The sequence below is a fragment of the Triturus cristatus genome, chromosome 8 (genome assembly GCF_964204655.1).
Source record: "Triturus cristatus chromosome 8, aTriCri1.1, whole genome shotgun sequence".
NCBI classification, from domain to species: Eukaryota; Metazoa; Chordata; class Amphibia; order Caudata; family Salamandridae; genus Triturus; species Triturus cristatus.
The window spans coordinates 1,214,701,909-1,214,717,361 of NC_140591.1; the positions used below are offsets into that span (position 1 = coordinate 1,214,701,909).

Consider the following 15,453-nt stretch of genomic DNA (forward strand, 5'->3'; position numbering starts at 1 on the left):
TATGACACTCTCTAGCCCATGTGCACTGTAACACCACCCCGTGAATATGTCATGCCACACTTGCCTTCACACGGGTTATATTGCCCCATCTAACGTGCCTTCCTCGATGCCTATGTTATAACGCACAGCGCTATGCCATACATATTACAATCTGGGATCCATATTTTTGTCACAGTGCATATACAACGTTACACTCCCCAGCACATATTTTATATTACAACTTTAGAGACTTGTTAGGTTACACAACACTGCCCTGTGCATATTACACTCCAAGGCGCATATCACATAGCACGCGCTAGTGCCTGTGCTATCTCGCGCTCTCCAATGAATCTGTCATTGCGCACAATGTATTGCATATTATATTTCACGCCCGGTTCATCTTATATCACACTTTTTGGTGCATAGTTTATACCATATACTATATCTACTTTTCATTTTCAATCGTGCTCTCAGGACTATGTTCTATATAACACTGCGTCCACCAACCCTTTTCACAGGCATTACATTTTGCGATGGGGGGTGGAGGGTCAGGGGGTGTTTCTCCCAAGTGAGCCCGGAGTCACAGTCACAAATGTCCTCTTCTTCCTGAATAAAAGTGAGATTATGCTGCATACTTCTTCATATTTTAAGTAGTTCGCACAGACACACATTTTAAAAACAATAACGCTCCTAATACCCACCTTCTCTGAACAGTTAGCTTGCTGCCCCATCCACCTCCTCCCTATCCTCTGTTGTCTGAATCCATGGACTAGCCTCCTCCCTCCTGCCATGCATGGTCTGATGTGCTTCCCTCCATTTAGCATGATGTACCAGTCCACTCCTCCTGCCCTCCATTGCCCAATTCTATGGCCCATCATTGACCTCCTGCTTAGCCTCTGTGCTTAGCTTGCTGCCCCTATTCTCCTTCCCCTGCTCTCCGATGTCTTTGTGCATGCCCCTGCTCCATAATTTTTGCCCACCATGTTCCATGGACCTGATACTCCTATCTACTCTGAGTGTACTGTTGAGCTGCCACTCCCCTCCCACCTGCCTAGCATTGTCAGATGACTGTAACCTGTCCCTGCCACCTCCACCCTGCCTGTCCACATGCCGTGCCCCTATCCCCTTCCTCCTGTCCTCTATGGTCCATTTTACTGCCACACCCTTCTGCCCTCCCTGGTCTGTTGTGCTGCAACTGCTCCTCCTGCCTGCCCCGCACGGTCTGTTGTGAGGCCCCTTCCCCTGAACTCTCTAGTCTGTGCCCAGGCTCTGACCCTCCCTTCTATCCTCCATGGTCCTTTGTGCATGCCCCTGCACCCTCCTTCTTGCCGATCATAGCCATTGTGCTGCCACTAACCCTCCCACTTGCCATGCATGGTCTTCTGTGCTGCCATGGCCCCTCCCACCTTCCCTGTGTGGTCAGCTAGCTGCCCCTGACCTCCTCCCACCTTCCCTCCATGGTTTGTGTGTATGCCATCATAGTCTCATTGTTGCTCTCCATGGTGTGTCTTGTTTCTAGTGCCCATCCTGCCTGACCTCCATGGTCATCTTGCTGCTCCTGCCCTGCCCTCTTGCCCCCAGACCTCTGTTTCCATGTGCAGACCCCTATTCCCTCCCTCCTGACTTGTCTGTTCCATTGTAATGCCCCTGATCTGTCCCTCCTGCCCTTTATGGTCTGTTATGCTGCAGCTTTCTCTCCTGTCTGTCCATTATGGTCAGCTAGCTACCATTGCCTCTTTCCCCTATGTTCTCTGTTGTCCATGTGCATGGTCCTGTCCCCTCCCTATTGCTTTCTATGGATTGTTGTGCTGCACTCCCGTCCCGCATGCCCTGTGTGATGTGTTGTGCTGCTGCAAACCCTGATGCCTGCCCTGTAGGGTCAGTTTGGTGCACCTCTCCATGTCCCTCCTGTCCTCTGTTATCCGAGCCCATGTCCATACCCCAATTCCTCCTGCCTACCATGATCCAATGTACCATACTTGCAAACATTTTGAACTTGGTAAGAGAGAGATTTTGAAAAAAAACTGGGGTATTGATTTTCCCCTTTGAGTTACATTGAAAAAGAGGAGATTGTAGACAGGAGACAGATCAAATAAAGCCCATTTGAGCTTAAAAACATTGGACGTTTCCTGGCTGAAACGGGTCTGTTGGCATGTATGGTTGTACTACCACAGCCTATTCCTTCTACCCGCAATGGTCTATTATATTGCCACAGCCTCTCTTGCCAGTCCTGTATTGTTAGTTGGTTGCCCCTGCCCCCCTTTCCACTGCCCTCCATAGTCTGTTGTGCTGCCACTGCCCTTCCTACTTGCCCAGTGTGGTCAAATTGTTGCCTCTGCACTCTCCTACCTGCCTTCAATTTTCAGAGTCCGTGCCCCTGGCCTCTGCCTCTCAACAGTATCCCAATGAACAACTAGATTGCTAACATTCTATATTTATTACAAAAGTGTGGAACGCCTGACGTTATCTTGATGTAATCAAAACTGTAATATCTAGAGCATTTCCTTTAGAAATTACAAATATGAGAGGGTCTTATTTGCATCAAAATTATGGTTAGTGCTCTAAAAAACTAAAATGAGGACATATTTTCTGAGTTTTCAAATAGCGACAAAGAACTTTTAAATTATTTGTAATCTTTATGTTTTTTTAACCAGTTGACCACTTGATTAAATGTTGCACCTTGGCGAGAGGATGTGGTGTTACTTCCAGAGCTGCAGACTTTGCAAATGGGGAACCAGGATGGAGTTTCTGCTTCAGCTCAACATTCTGTGATTCTGGTCAAATCACTTATTCTCCCCATGTCTATAACCAAAATGAATTTGATCTTGTGTGATGTAACCAATGCTCATGTAAAGCACTCCAATACCTGACAAGTCTGCACTGTTTAAAACTGCGAATACACAAAAAATAAGTGTTTTGCACACTTCTGTTATTGGGCTACATGTGGGCTACATCTGGGTGATATTTGTGCTGCATTTGGGCTCTTTTGTCTCTGGTGGCCATCTTGGGAGATTTTATTATTATGAAGTTTCCTAATTTCCTCATTTACTGCAGTCTCCTCAGTAGGAAATGCTTTCAGTTGTTTACTTTGATTCCATCAAGAAGGTATTCAGATATGTCACAAATTTGCCATAAATTCTGAATGTTAGGACTCTAGTTGCTCATTAGATCACTGTAGTAAAGCTACTGCTCACCACAGAAGTCTGCTGCTGGTATTAAAAGTGCATGTTTCAGTCTGCATATCAGAATTTTTTAATGAAATAGAAGAGGATTTAAGAAGTCACTCAAAATGTGCCCTAATTTTTCTTTCTTCAGGTCTAATCATAATTTCTATGGCAAAATGAACCCCCTCATTGTGTTCCTTTTTAAATTAAATGTTTTAAGTGTTACCAGTTTATTCCAATCAAGATGGCTTCAGGTGTGCCATACTTTTGTCATAAGTAAGACAGTAAGCGCTCTAGTTGTTCTTAAAAACACTCTGGGACATTCTGTCATTGGGCTATACTTGGGCTACATCTGGGTGATATTTGGTCTACGTTTGGGCTCTTTTGTCTCTGGTGGCCATCTTGGGAGATTTATTTGTTAGGAAGTTTCCTAATTTCCTCATTTTCTACAGTCTCCTCAGTAGGAAATACTTTCATTTTTTTACTTTGATTCCATCAAGAAGGCATTCAGATGTGTCACACATTTGCCATAAATTCAGAATGTTAGCACTCTAGTTGCTTATTAGATCACTGTAGTAAAGCTACTGCTTACCAGGGAAGTCTGCTGCTAGTATTGAAAGTGCATGTTTCAGTCTGCATGTCAGAATTTTTTCATGAAATAGAAGAGGATTTGAGAAGTCACTCAAAATGTGCCCTAATTTTTCTTTCTGCAGCACTAATCATACTTTCTATGGCAAAATGATCTCCATTATTTTGTTTCTTTTTAAATTAAATGTTTTAAGAGTTACCACTTTATTCCAATCAAGATGGCTTCAGGTGTGCAATACGTTTGTCATAACTAGGAGTGTTAGCGCTCTAGTTGTTCTTTAGAACACTCTGGGAAGCTGCAGTAGAACACAAAGGAATCAACTGACAGTATCTGCCCTTGTTGGATGTACATGTTTTACTGAGAAAGATAATGTGCATTTACAGAAAATATGCTATCAGTTTAGCTTATAAATCACCTTCCAAACCTCTGTGGGAAAAGCATGAGAAAATAGGTTTCTCTCAAACATGATTCATGATATCACAGCAGAAGGCTTTTTCACATGGTAAAATCACCTTAGAACACAACACAATTCCTAAAATGAGTATGGTACCATCAACAAATGATTTATAATGTAACTAAAGTCTTAAAACCTTCTATTAACTGCAATGCTTTTTAATGAGGTGTTATCATGTATATTGGCCCCAAGATGGCTGCCAACACTTCTTGGATGAAGTACTGACAGCCAATCAGATCTCACGATGAGATGTTTTGTTAGGCTCCGCCCAGATATATCTATCTTTTTAACTCTAATTTTCTCAGGAACTACTGAACGGATTTACACCATTTAGGCAAAAGGCGCGAGTCTGAACTGAGGACTACTTCTTTGCCAATTTTGGTGTAATTCCGTTCAGAAGTTCGGGCTGTAGCTGCGTCAACAGGACCTATGGGAAAATGCATGGGGAAAACGCATTTTGGGACCCCCTTTTTTTATGGCCCCCACTTGACGAATCACCGTGAAATTTTCAGGATAGGAGCGGACCAGAGCTGGCCAAAAGTTTGGAAAATTTCGCAAAGATTCGTCAATCGGCGCCAACGTTATTCCAAATAGAATGTTGCGGATTTCCTATGGAAAATAGGTCCTAACTATAACTACCTACTGGCGACTGCCAGTAGGTAATATACATACATACATACATATATACTTGCCAATAACGTTGGCGTTGGTTGACCAATGTTCATGACATTTTCCCAAAAAAGTGTCAAGCTATGTTCTGTGTGTCGTGGAAAGTTTGCGGGGAATCTGTGCAGGGGGAACTGAGAAATAGGGGTGCAAAATGAAGGTGCATTTGTGTTGTTAATTACCATAGGAATGCGTTGTCAAATCTACAGCCTGAACTGCTGGATGGAATTACACGAAGTTTGATAGAATGGTAGATATTGTTACATAGAATATACTTTTTGTTATTTGGTGCAAATCTGTTTTGTAGTTTTTGAGAAATATAATTCAAAAATTATAGTGATATCTCTGGTAGCGGATATTTTAAGATACTTTCAAGAATAAATGTGAATGCACACACCAACATGGATGCTCTGTTTGGCTGGACACAACTTGAACAGAAAGTTGTGGCCGCCATTTCATTGATCAGGAACTGTTCCTGGGGCTGAACATTTCTGTTAAAGCGAACATAAGGGGTCAGAGTGGAGTAACGCTGACCCCATGTTTGAGAAATATGGATGCTAGTGATACAAGTTATGTGTTCAAAATAGATTTTTTAATGTTGTACGGTATTTGTGACGATGAAGCGACCACCAGCACAGCCCCCCCCTGTACCATTGGAGGGATGTTGCAACTATCAGGGCAACATCGCCAATATTGGTGGACATATAAAATGAAAAGTATCTATATACACATCCTCGCTTGTCACAGTCACAGACTCATGTACTTATTCACATATCCACTCAGACACTTGTACACTCACTCACATATCCACTCAGACACTAATGCATCCACTCGCAGACTCACTCAGAGACCCATGTGTATACTCACATAAGCATTTAGAGACTCATGCACCCACTTACAGATGCACTCAGAGACTTGTGTGCCTATTCACATACATAGTCAGAAACTTATACACCCACTCACAACCCACTCAGAGACTCATGCACCCAGTCACAGATCCACTCAAACACTTATGCACTGATTCACAGACCCACTGAGACACTTGTGCTTCCACTCACATGCCCACTGATAGACAGACCCACTTAGACAGTTATGCTCCCACTCATAGATCCAGTCACAGACTCATGTATCCAGTCACAGACTCATGTACCCATTCACATACCCACTCAGACACTCACACAACAACTCACAAACCCAGTCAGAGACCTATACACCAACTAACAAACTCCCTCAAAGTCTCCTGCACCTATTTATATATCCACTCAGAGACTTATGCACCCACTTATAGACCTACTGAAGGACTTATGCAGCCAGTCACAGACCCCGTGGGAGACTTATGCACCTACTCACATAACCCAGCGAATCGTTAAATCACACTTTTATAGAAATATTGAGAGACTGATAAATGTTTTAATAGAGGTATTTAGATAGTGATTTATCCAGTGTGATGTTAGAATGAATTATCTAGTTGTAATTCCTGCTTTTGTTTTGCATTTTTGCGAAGTGTTCACTGTGATCGCGAGCACCGACATCATTGCAAGTCCCGGCACCACCACGAAAATGGAAAATCCATTTTAGAGATGGTTTATATATAAACTCACTTGAGAAACATGAGTTTGGACTGTGCAGTAATAAACAGCTAGTGCCAAATATACGATAATATGTGTGCATGTATTTGTTTTTCTGTCTGTAAAAAAAATGCGATCGTCATGGGTACTGATATCATCGTGGCTCCCGGCATCACCGCAAACACAGAAAATAGGTTTTTGAGATGTTTTTTATAAAAACACTAGAAAAACATGACTTAAAATACAGTAATAAACCCCTAGTGTGTATAATACTGAATTATTTGTGCATATATGTAGTTTACACTTGATGAAAAAGGCTCGATCATCGCAGTTAACGATGTCATCACGGCGCAGTGAATAACTGCTAATACTTAAAATAGGTTGTAAAGATGGTTTTTAAAGAAACTTAGTACACAAACACGAGTTTAGACATGTATTTGAAGTAGCATGTACATAGTAATATGTGTAGTGCAATGTTTAGAATGGATTTTTTTTTACTTATTAGTTTTGCATCTGCTGGTAGCCATTGAATGTTTGCTTTTGTTGTGCGATCTCATAATTTATTCGTGACCATCACGAAGTCGTCATGAACATTCCCCGAAACTAAAAAAACAAGGATCTTTACAAAGAAATGTAACAGTATTTTGAGTACTAGGAGGGCTCTGACAAGATCCTTTGTGTTGATTGTTAGTATATGACAGCTACACATGACACCAGATGCAGAGTTCCAGGATACCTAGAAACACCCTGTGCACTCCATCTTTTCTATGAATTCCATGCATGTCAAAACGCAGATTGCTGTTGTAGATACAACCCATGTGATGGGCTCTAAGGAATGCAGAATCAGTTTTATTAATGTTTCCTGGCTTTGTCAATCTGTGGCACAGAATTGATTTGACCACTTCCATTTCTGTCTTTGGCACATATTAGAGTACTCCAAGACAGTGTGAGGCAAAAGTGACATCAGTTCAGCAAAGGTATCCTTCATTAGGATTTCCAGCCCTACCCCAGTTAGAGTGCCTATGTCATTTCCACCACAGTGTACAATAATGAGGTGAGGAGCTCGGCAATCCACAATGGTTTTAACCATGCAGCAATTGATGAAACTTTAACCCTCGCTGGCCAAACTAAGCAATCTCCACATTTGGCAAACCCCCTATCAATACCTCTCTTTTTTGCAGCCTCTTTAGCCCAATAGACATAGCATAGCTATGGCAAACAATCCACACTCTAAGCATTTTGAAGTGAAGGAGCAATAGCAGTCAGGAGAAGGCTGGAGCCAAATGTGTTAGTTTTCCAAATGTAAAGCAGTTAAAACTGAGGTGATTTTTTTTTTTTTATAAGATATATTTTATTGGATGCTGTCAACATGTAAATGAATAAAATTAGGTGATGTGTTGGATGCTTTAGCAAGAAGCTGTTTTAAAAAAAAAGAAATGTAATACAGACATGGATATGCTTTTGAATCTGTGGAGTAAACCACCCCTGCTGTATCTCATTTGGAAGTAGCATGTTCCTTCTAGAATGTGCTGTAAATGTGTGATCTCCTGGTTCCACTGGGTTGCTAGATACACTGAGCTAAGATTGCATTTGAGGGAAGGATGTTAAAGAAACAGAACATTTTTTTAAACGTTGAGGAGTTATGACACAATTTAAGGAATGATACACTTTAATTAACTCAGGACCTTGTAATAACTGTTGTGCAGTATCTAAATTTAAAAAAAATAAAGCTAAATATAGGTTTTTGTGATTACTCCGTGATGATCGTGAAAACATCACAGAAATGCATCAACTGGAATCTCTTTTTCAATGAGACGGAAAGGGTTAGCAGATGCTAACCATTCACAGGTGGAGATAGAGTAGTCTAAAATGAAAGACATGATTTCATTTGCTGCCTTTCTCATAATCGTAGGTTGGAAAGTTGAAGGGGTTGCCATTTTATAATTGCTTTGTATGAGAGTGGTGTACCATTCTTGTGCTTAGTTTCTACAAATCCTAACAGTGTCAAAACTATCTAGAAAGAGCTAAAACAACAAAATAATCTTAAAACTCAATTCACTGGTATGTATATAACTTTTTTAATGATTTAAAACATTTAAATTAGGAATGAAGATGTATATGAGAGATTTATAAAAACAAAAAGAGTATCACAGTGATATGAAAACAAAATATATCAGATGAATTGTATCTGGCAGAGGATATGTGTTTAAGATGTTAGTACTGTTGAAAGTTACAATGAGCAATGCCTTAAAAAATTACAGTGTATTAAATGTCTAAGCATCATGTGCAGATTAGACAGATCTATGTTATTTGCATTCTGATAATTGTAGTACTTTTAGTCACAATATTAAACAGGAGTAGTGTAGTCATGAATTACAGAGAAGAAAACGTGCTGCTCCTGTATATGGATTATCAACTAGTAATACTTGTTAGGTATGTATTAGAAACTGTTTGTCAATGTGGTTTTTAACTTACATGACCGGTTTGCATATGTTTAAATGGAGAGATATGGTTTTTCTGCTCGCAGATAGTTGTATGTACGATGAGACTCTTCAGTTTACTTAAAGATGTAGAGAACTATATATTTTTGGAAAGATGGCCTGAAGGTGTATATCTATTATGAAATCACATATATATTTACATGGTGATCTGTGTTCTTTAAGGTTGATGAAAATGTCACGTATATGCTGAGGGTAGTGTATTTCTTTAAACATGCGTGTTTAAAATTGAGGAGAGTTAATAGTGCAGAATATCTGTTGAGAGTTCTTGTGTTAGCTTCACTTTGTGTGTAAGTTTTCTTTGAGATATGTTGAACATATGTTTTAAAAACACAATCAATATTTGAGAAAATATGAAGGTATACCATTAAAAAAATGTTTTGTGCTTTAAAAAAGGGAGAATTCTTATTTTCAGTTTTAGAAAGTTACTGATGCATTTGTATGCTGAGTAACAGAGCAATGTATGCTCCTAGACAGCCATGTATCCAATTATATATAAAAGTGTGATATGTAGACTTCACTCACACATAGCTCAGTAGAAAAGGATAGATACACTACAAATAGGTAGTTTGATACTGACTGACTGACTTAAACAATGTGTCACATATATAGTAACAACTGTTATGTATCTGACAGCAATGGAGGTACTTTTTCAGTTAGCCAGGCACTACTCAGGCACTCCAAGTCAAATTCTTTATTTTGGTTTGACAAACCATAAAAGAAGCAACCATACAGATCATGAGTGTATCATTTTAGACTAAAAGAGCATTTCAGAAAACAAGTGTGCAAATGAGGAATAAAAGCGCTCAGGTTGACATAATAAAAGTAACATTGACATCATATAAATAAAGCAATTCCTCACAATTCACAATTTAGATCTCTCTAACATGATTATGGGGCTAAAGTGTAAATGCATCATCAAACTTTGTGCAAATCAGTTTCCAGGTTAATAGCCCACATATTGAGCAGTAAAAAAGAAAGTGATTGCCCCTAATCTAAGAACAAGGCTAGTCACAATAGACAGAGTAAAATACATACAATACAATCATAGAAACAATTATTTAAGACTATAAAATAGCAGCATTAGAGATTAAGCTACTCTTGATTGGTCAGTACAGTCTGTATTTTATCTATCCGCACCAGTCAACACTGTTAAATGTGCCCTCCTTCTAATCGCCCAGAATTGGCCTAAACATTTCGCACTGGCACAAGCGAAAAGAGCTCTGGCATCTGATTTTAATATCCATAGGGCATCTTTAGAGCTTTGGGTCCCTAGTTGTCTGCACACAGGAGATAACCATTTGCTTCTTGGCTTTGCATATGCTTTATAGGCAAAGAGTACATGCCCAATTGATTTGTGTGGACATGGACAGGAAGGACAGCCCTTAGGTTGCAGTTTGTCATTCTGCCAGGCACTCATCCAATCGCCCAGACACTACTCAGACAGTCATTGAATCACTCAAACACTATCCATGCACTTAATTAATCACCCAGGCAATGCACATGCACGATTGCAATCACGCAGGCACTAATTATGTAGTCACTGAACTATGCAGGCACTACACATGCATTCATCCAATCACCCAGGCACTAACCATTCACTTATACAATCACCAAGGCTGTACCTATGCAGTCATTCAAACACCCAGGCACGACCAATGCACTCATCGAAACACTGAGTCACAACTCATGCACTCATTCACTTACACAGGCTGTACCATTGCAGTGAACCTATTACCCATCCAGTACCAATGCACTCATTCAATTACTGAGGCAATACTTTTTCACTAATACAATTACCCCAGTAGTAAACTCGCTTTCATTCAATCACTCGAGCTTTAACAATGGACTCATGCAATCACTCAGACACTAGTCATGCACCCATCTGATTAGCAAGGCACTACTGATGCACTCATTCAGTTAACCAGGTACTACCCATGTACTTATCTAATCAACCAGGCACTACCTGTTCACTCAACAACACAAAACATGGGCAGCATCTATGTACTCGTCCAATCACTGAAAAACTTCTCAGGCACTCATCTAATCTGCCAGGTGCTGTGCATACACTTAAACAATCACATGCACACTATCAATGCACTCTATAAATCATCTATATACTATGCATGCATTCCTGCAATCATCCAGGCACCAGAGTTGCACTCATTTAATCATCCAACCACTATCTATGCATATATTGAATTGTTGAGGCATAAGTCATTCACTTATCTAATCATTTAGGCACTACTCATGCACCCATCCAAACACCCTGATTGTAGTGATATACTCATGCAAACACACAGGTAGTAACCATGCAGATATGGAATGACCCACAACATTCTCACATACTCAGGGAATCATCCAGGCACTACCTGTATCATCTGGGAATCATCACCTAGGCACTACCTATGCACTCTTTCAATCATCCAGGGAGTATTGATATACTCAATCACAAATCAATGTATTTAGTTTTAGTGCAGAATATGTAGTCTTTTAGAACAATCTGATGAATTATATATGCAACCTGTCATACACTCTTTGCATGTACTCGGAAGAATTAGTGAGCTATACGCTCTGATAGAGATTAATGTGCGGATTTTTATATCCACCGTTTCCCAAAATTTAAATCTGATGTATCTAAGTAGAAAGGTACTGAGATACTAAATACACCAGTGACACAGTGGTAGAGAGGCACACAAATAGCTTGTATGTTGTGTTTTTGGATTTACAGGATTAAGACACTGTGGGGCTTATTTACAAACTCCTTGCGCTGCCAGTACACATCTGCAGTGCAAGGGGCTTGTAAATAAGCCCTTATACGTACTTCGACACTTTGGTTGATGGTCATTTTAAAATTTACCACAGAAGGGATAAACTGGTCTTTTACATTGTATAAGTGAGAATTGATATATGGTGCTGCTGTGTTGTAGGAGAGGGTGCTATAATGTTAAAAGGTAACTAATAAATAGAGTTTTGCGTTTTGCTTTGGGTTTGATATGTTGAAGTAAGTGCATGTAGTTATGTAGCTAAGTTCAACTGCAGATTTAAAACAACAACATAACATAAAAACAGTTTTTGTATTATGCGTATGTAGTAAAGTAGTTAGTAAGTTGGCTAGAGTAAAAATCAAAATATACTTTTTTATTTTACAGAACATTATCTACATAAATACAGACAGGTAGAATGCCTACAAACGCTCAGAGGAAAAAGCAACAGAAGCAACTACAGTATCTATGCAGAACTGAGACAAAAAATGGTCAAAATGCAGAACAAGTGGTGAAAGAAAAAAGAGCTACTGGGAAGAGGGCAACTTCAATTCTTAACAAATATATGTAGATACCTGCAAAGATTACACAATAATGACAATGAAAAGTAAACTGTGGGAAATAATAATAGTGGACAAAATCTATATCACAAGAACAGGAAAGAATGTAACAAAGATGGCCACACCTTAACCAGCAGACAGAATCTGTTGTACATGAGGAAACAAAACCAGAAGAAATGAGTAATGAATAGAAGAAACGTAGAATGGATACGTACTTCTACTACAGAGCCTATTTTTTATGAACATCTCCATGATAACACATTAGTTCATTCTACTGATGAAAGAGGACGATGTTATGAAATGAAGAATGGCACTCCTATAGTGACAGAGGTAATGGTCTCTAGAAATGTAGGACAATTTACTGCCAAAGAGGTACCGGGAGGGCGTAGTCAGGCCTTGTATATAAGTGGAATTATAGTAGTGTATGTACTATTCATCAGCAATCCATTGATATACTAAGAACATTTCTGCATATCTTTCCAAGGCAAGGTTTGAAACGCAAAAAAAGTACAAGGATTTACAAGGATTGGATCCTTGCAAGGTTAGAAAGAATACACATTGTGAGGGACACTCACTAGATTGTTAATCAAAGAAAGTGTGCAAAAAAAACCTTTCATCATTTAAGGATGTAAGCTTTACACCTCTCAACAATGTGAACTTTAGTTAGGAGGCTGTACTATGTGACAACTCCTGCTTTATGTTTAGGAGAAATAAATAGAGTACTTTTGCATGGTACTGTGGCAGAGGTAGAAAAGGTTTGTGATGATGTGCAGTTTTGTTTATTTTTTCCAGAACATGACTGTATGGAAAATGAAGAGTTGATAACAGGAGGAGTTGCAGAACAGGACAGAGGCATTATAGTTGATAGTTTTGAAGAAGAGATTACAAAATTTAACAAAGTGTGCTGTAAAAAACCAGAGTATGTTTGTATATGTTGTCGACACACTCACTACAAAGTTCAAACATGGACTGTTGATTTGTATATTAATGATAACTGGCAAAAGTTTGCTGTGTACTTATTTGTAGAGGGACACTTTGACTTGTCCACACAGCAATTTATATGTAAGAACTCTTACTATAAATTAGAGGATAATAAAATGCCAGCTAGAGCTGTGCATAACAAAGTGATATTGGTTCCCTTCCGAGAATCACTTAAAGGTTTAAATGTTTATGAGTCCATTTTTATTCAAAGTATATATCCATTTCAGGCTATAGTCTGTATGGAGCCAAAGACAGGCAAGTCACCACCAACAGAGCTGCAGAAAGGTCTAACCGGTAGAGTACTGTACTGGATTAGTAGTATTTTCTCAAAATGTTTAGCAGGATGCTCAAGAATTTTCAATGGTAATGCTAGAACTATTAGAAGAAGAATATCAATGAATTATTTGGTTTAACTTATAAATGAAACCATAAGTGTGAATATTGTGAATTCACCTCTAGTACTGAAATCAATTCGGAATGGTTCTTCTACTTATCGTTACCAGATAGGAAATCTTTGGCCTGTGAAAATGTAGGCAAAAATGCCCATCAAGATATGACCTGTCCAAACTGCATTTGAGAACTTAGGTCTATGTTGTTACCACAAAGGTATGGTAAATATGTCATAGTCATGCTACAACGATGCAGAGAGGATGGTACTAAATTAAAAAGTGAAATTACAGACTTTGTAGCTGGACAGATTTCCATTTCAAAAAGAGCTTTCACAACTTTAGCAATCATATTTCATGACGGAGTTGATATAACCTCTACACAATATATTTAAGATGACAAGAGGATGGACAGAGAGCAATGACATAGAAATGACATTCAAATCAAGAGTACCTGAAATGTTACCAAACTCATATCTGCTATCTGTAGAAACAAAGTTCTAAGGATAATTTAGGATAACAAAATGTGGTATTGTGTTGACATGTATATGAATTATGTGTTTCTGCGACATTATTCAGCATATGAGGGGTTTGGTTTCCAACAAGCTGTTAGAAATGAAAGACTCTTTCTAAATGTAGGAAAGGAATTCATAAAACAAATGCAGGACTACATTCTGTTACTACAGATAAAAACTAAATGGAGGTACCTTAAGTTGCATCTAAGAAGTCTCTTCACTACTTCACCATTGTATCTTGTTTTGGTTTCCTAATGTTCAAAATGAAATCCTAATATATTTTTCTTTGTTTATTTTTTTTTCACAGTGGTTGAACTGTTGCAATAAAAAGGAAAAATAATGAATAAGTATGTTTCTTCACTTTCTGAAAACTTACATCCACAGATTGCTTCCCAGCTGTTACAATGGTATTGAGGTCCATGCAGAAGGTAGCAAAACGTTTTAGTTCTGGTGACATTTCACTGCATCTTCTCTTCACTTTGGCTGCAACTTTGCTGCCCGAAGCAGGGGCTGGAGTTCTAGAGGCTGAGTGTCCTTCTCCATTTTTTCTCTGTGCTATTTTAAGTTGCTTCTTTGGTATGTTTTCAAGTGGTACAACATGCTTGTTGTACCACATAAATATTGTTTTTCTATGCCCTGAGATTACGTCTTCTCACATATGCTGAACCTCACCGATTTAGTTGTGGTCTTCAATTCACCAGATGGAATAGTGAAATGAATCCCAAACTATGCTCTGTTTCTTCATTGGCCGTTCTTCATCCAAAGACTGCTCATGTGCAGCTGAGTCCTTCTAGTCCTCAACAACTTCAACCAGTTGTAGGTCTTCCTCTGGTTCTTCTGATGCCATTTTATTTTTGTTGATATAGCCCAAATAAGTTAAAAACCAGCACGATTTTCATAATCAGTTTGGGACAGCTCCTACAACAAACTAACCAGTACCTGGAAAGTTCAAGAAGGGAGAAATGGGTGTGTAATTCCTTTCATAAATGAAACTGTGCAAACCAATGACATTTCTTTATTTGGTAGTCATGTTCTATTTGCAAGTTCCGAAGCAAAAGGTTATTTTTTGAAACTGTTGTTTTTGACATACGTGTTGTGAAAATAAAGTTAAACCAATATGTTACTAAACAGTGAGACTCAAACTTTGAGTAAAATATGTCTAGATATCTTTTTTACACTTTGTCAGTTGTATTTGTGACTAATGACATCATCGCGACCTCCGGTGTCACTGTGAAGAAGGAAAATGCATTTTTGATGTTTTTTTGACAAATGAATCCAAAAGGCAAAGTTAAAATAGTATCTCACTAAACAGCTACACTGAAGCTTTC

General features: G+C 39.0%; 1 long non-coding RNA gene across 1 annotated transcript in view; it reads left to right on the top strand.

Moving 5' to 3' along the window:
• Positions 1–15,253, top strand: part of LOC146805614 (uncharacterized) — a 30,291-nt gene extending 15,038 nt beyond the window's left edge. The window contains exon 5 of the long non-coding RNA XR_014967863.1: positions 14,433–15,253. This is a non-coding gene — a long non-coding RNA (uncharacterized LOC146805614). The remainder of the gene's footprint in view (positions 1–14,432) is intronic.
• Positions 15,254–15,453: the final 200 nt, after the last annotated feature.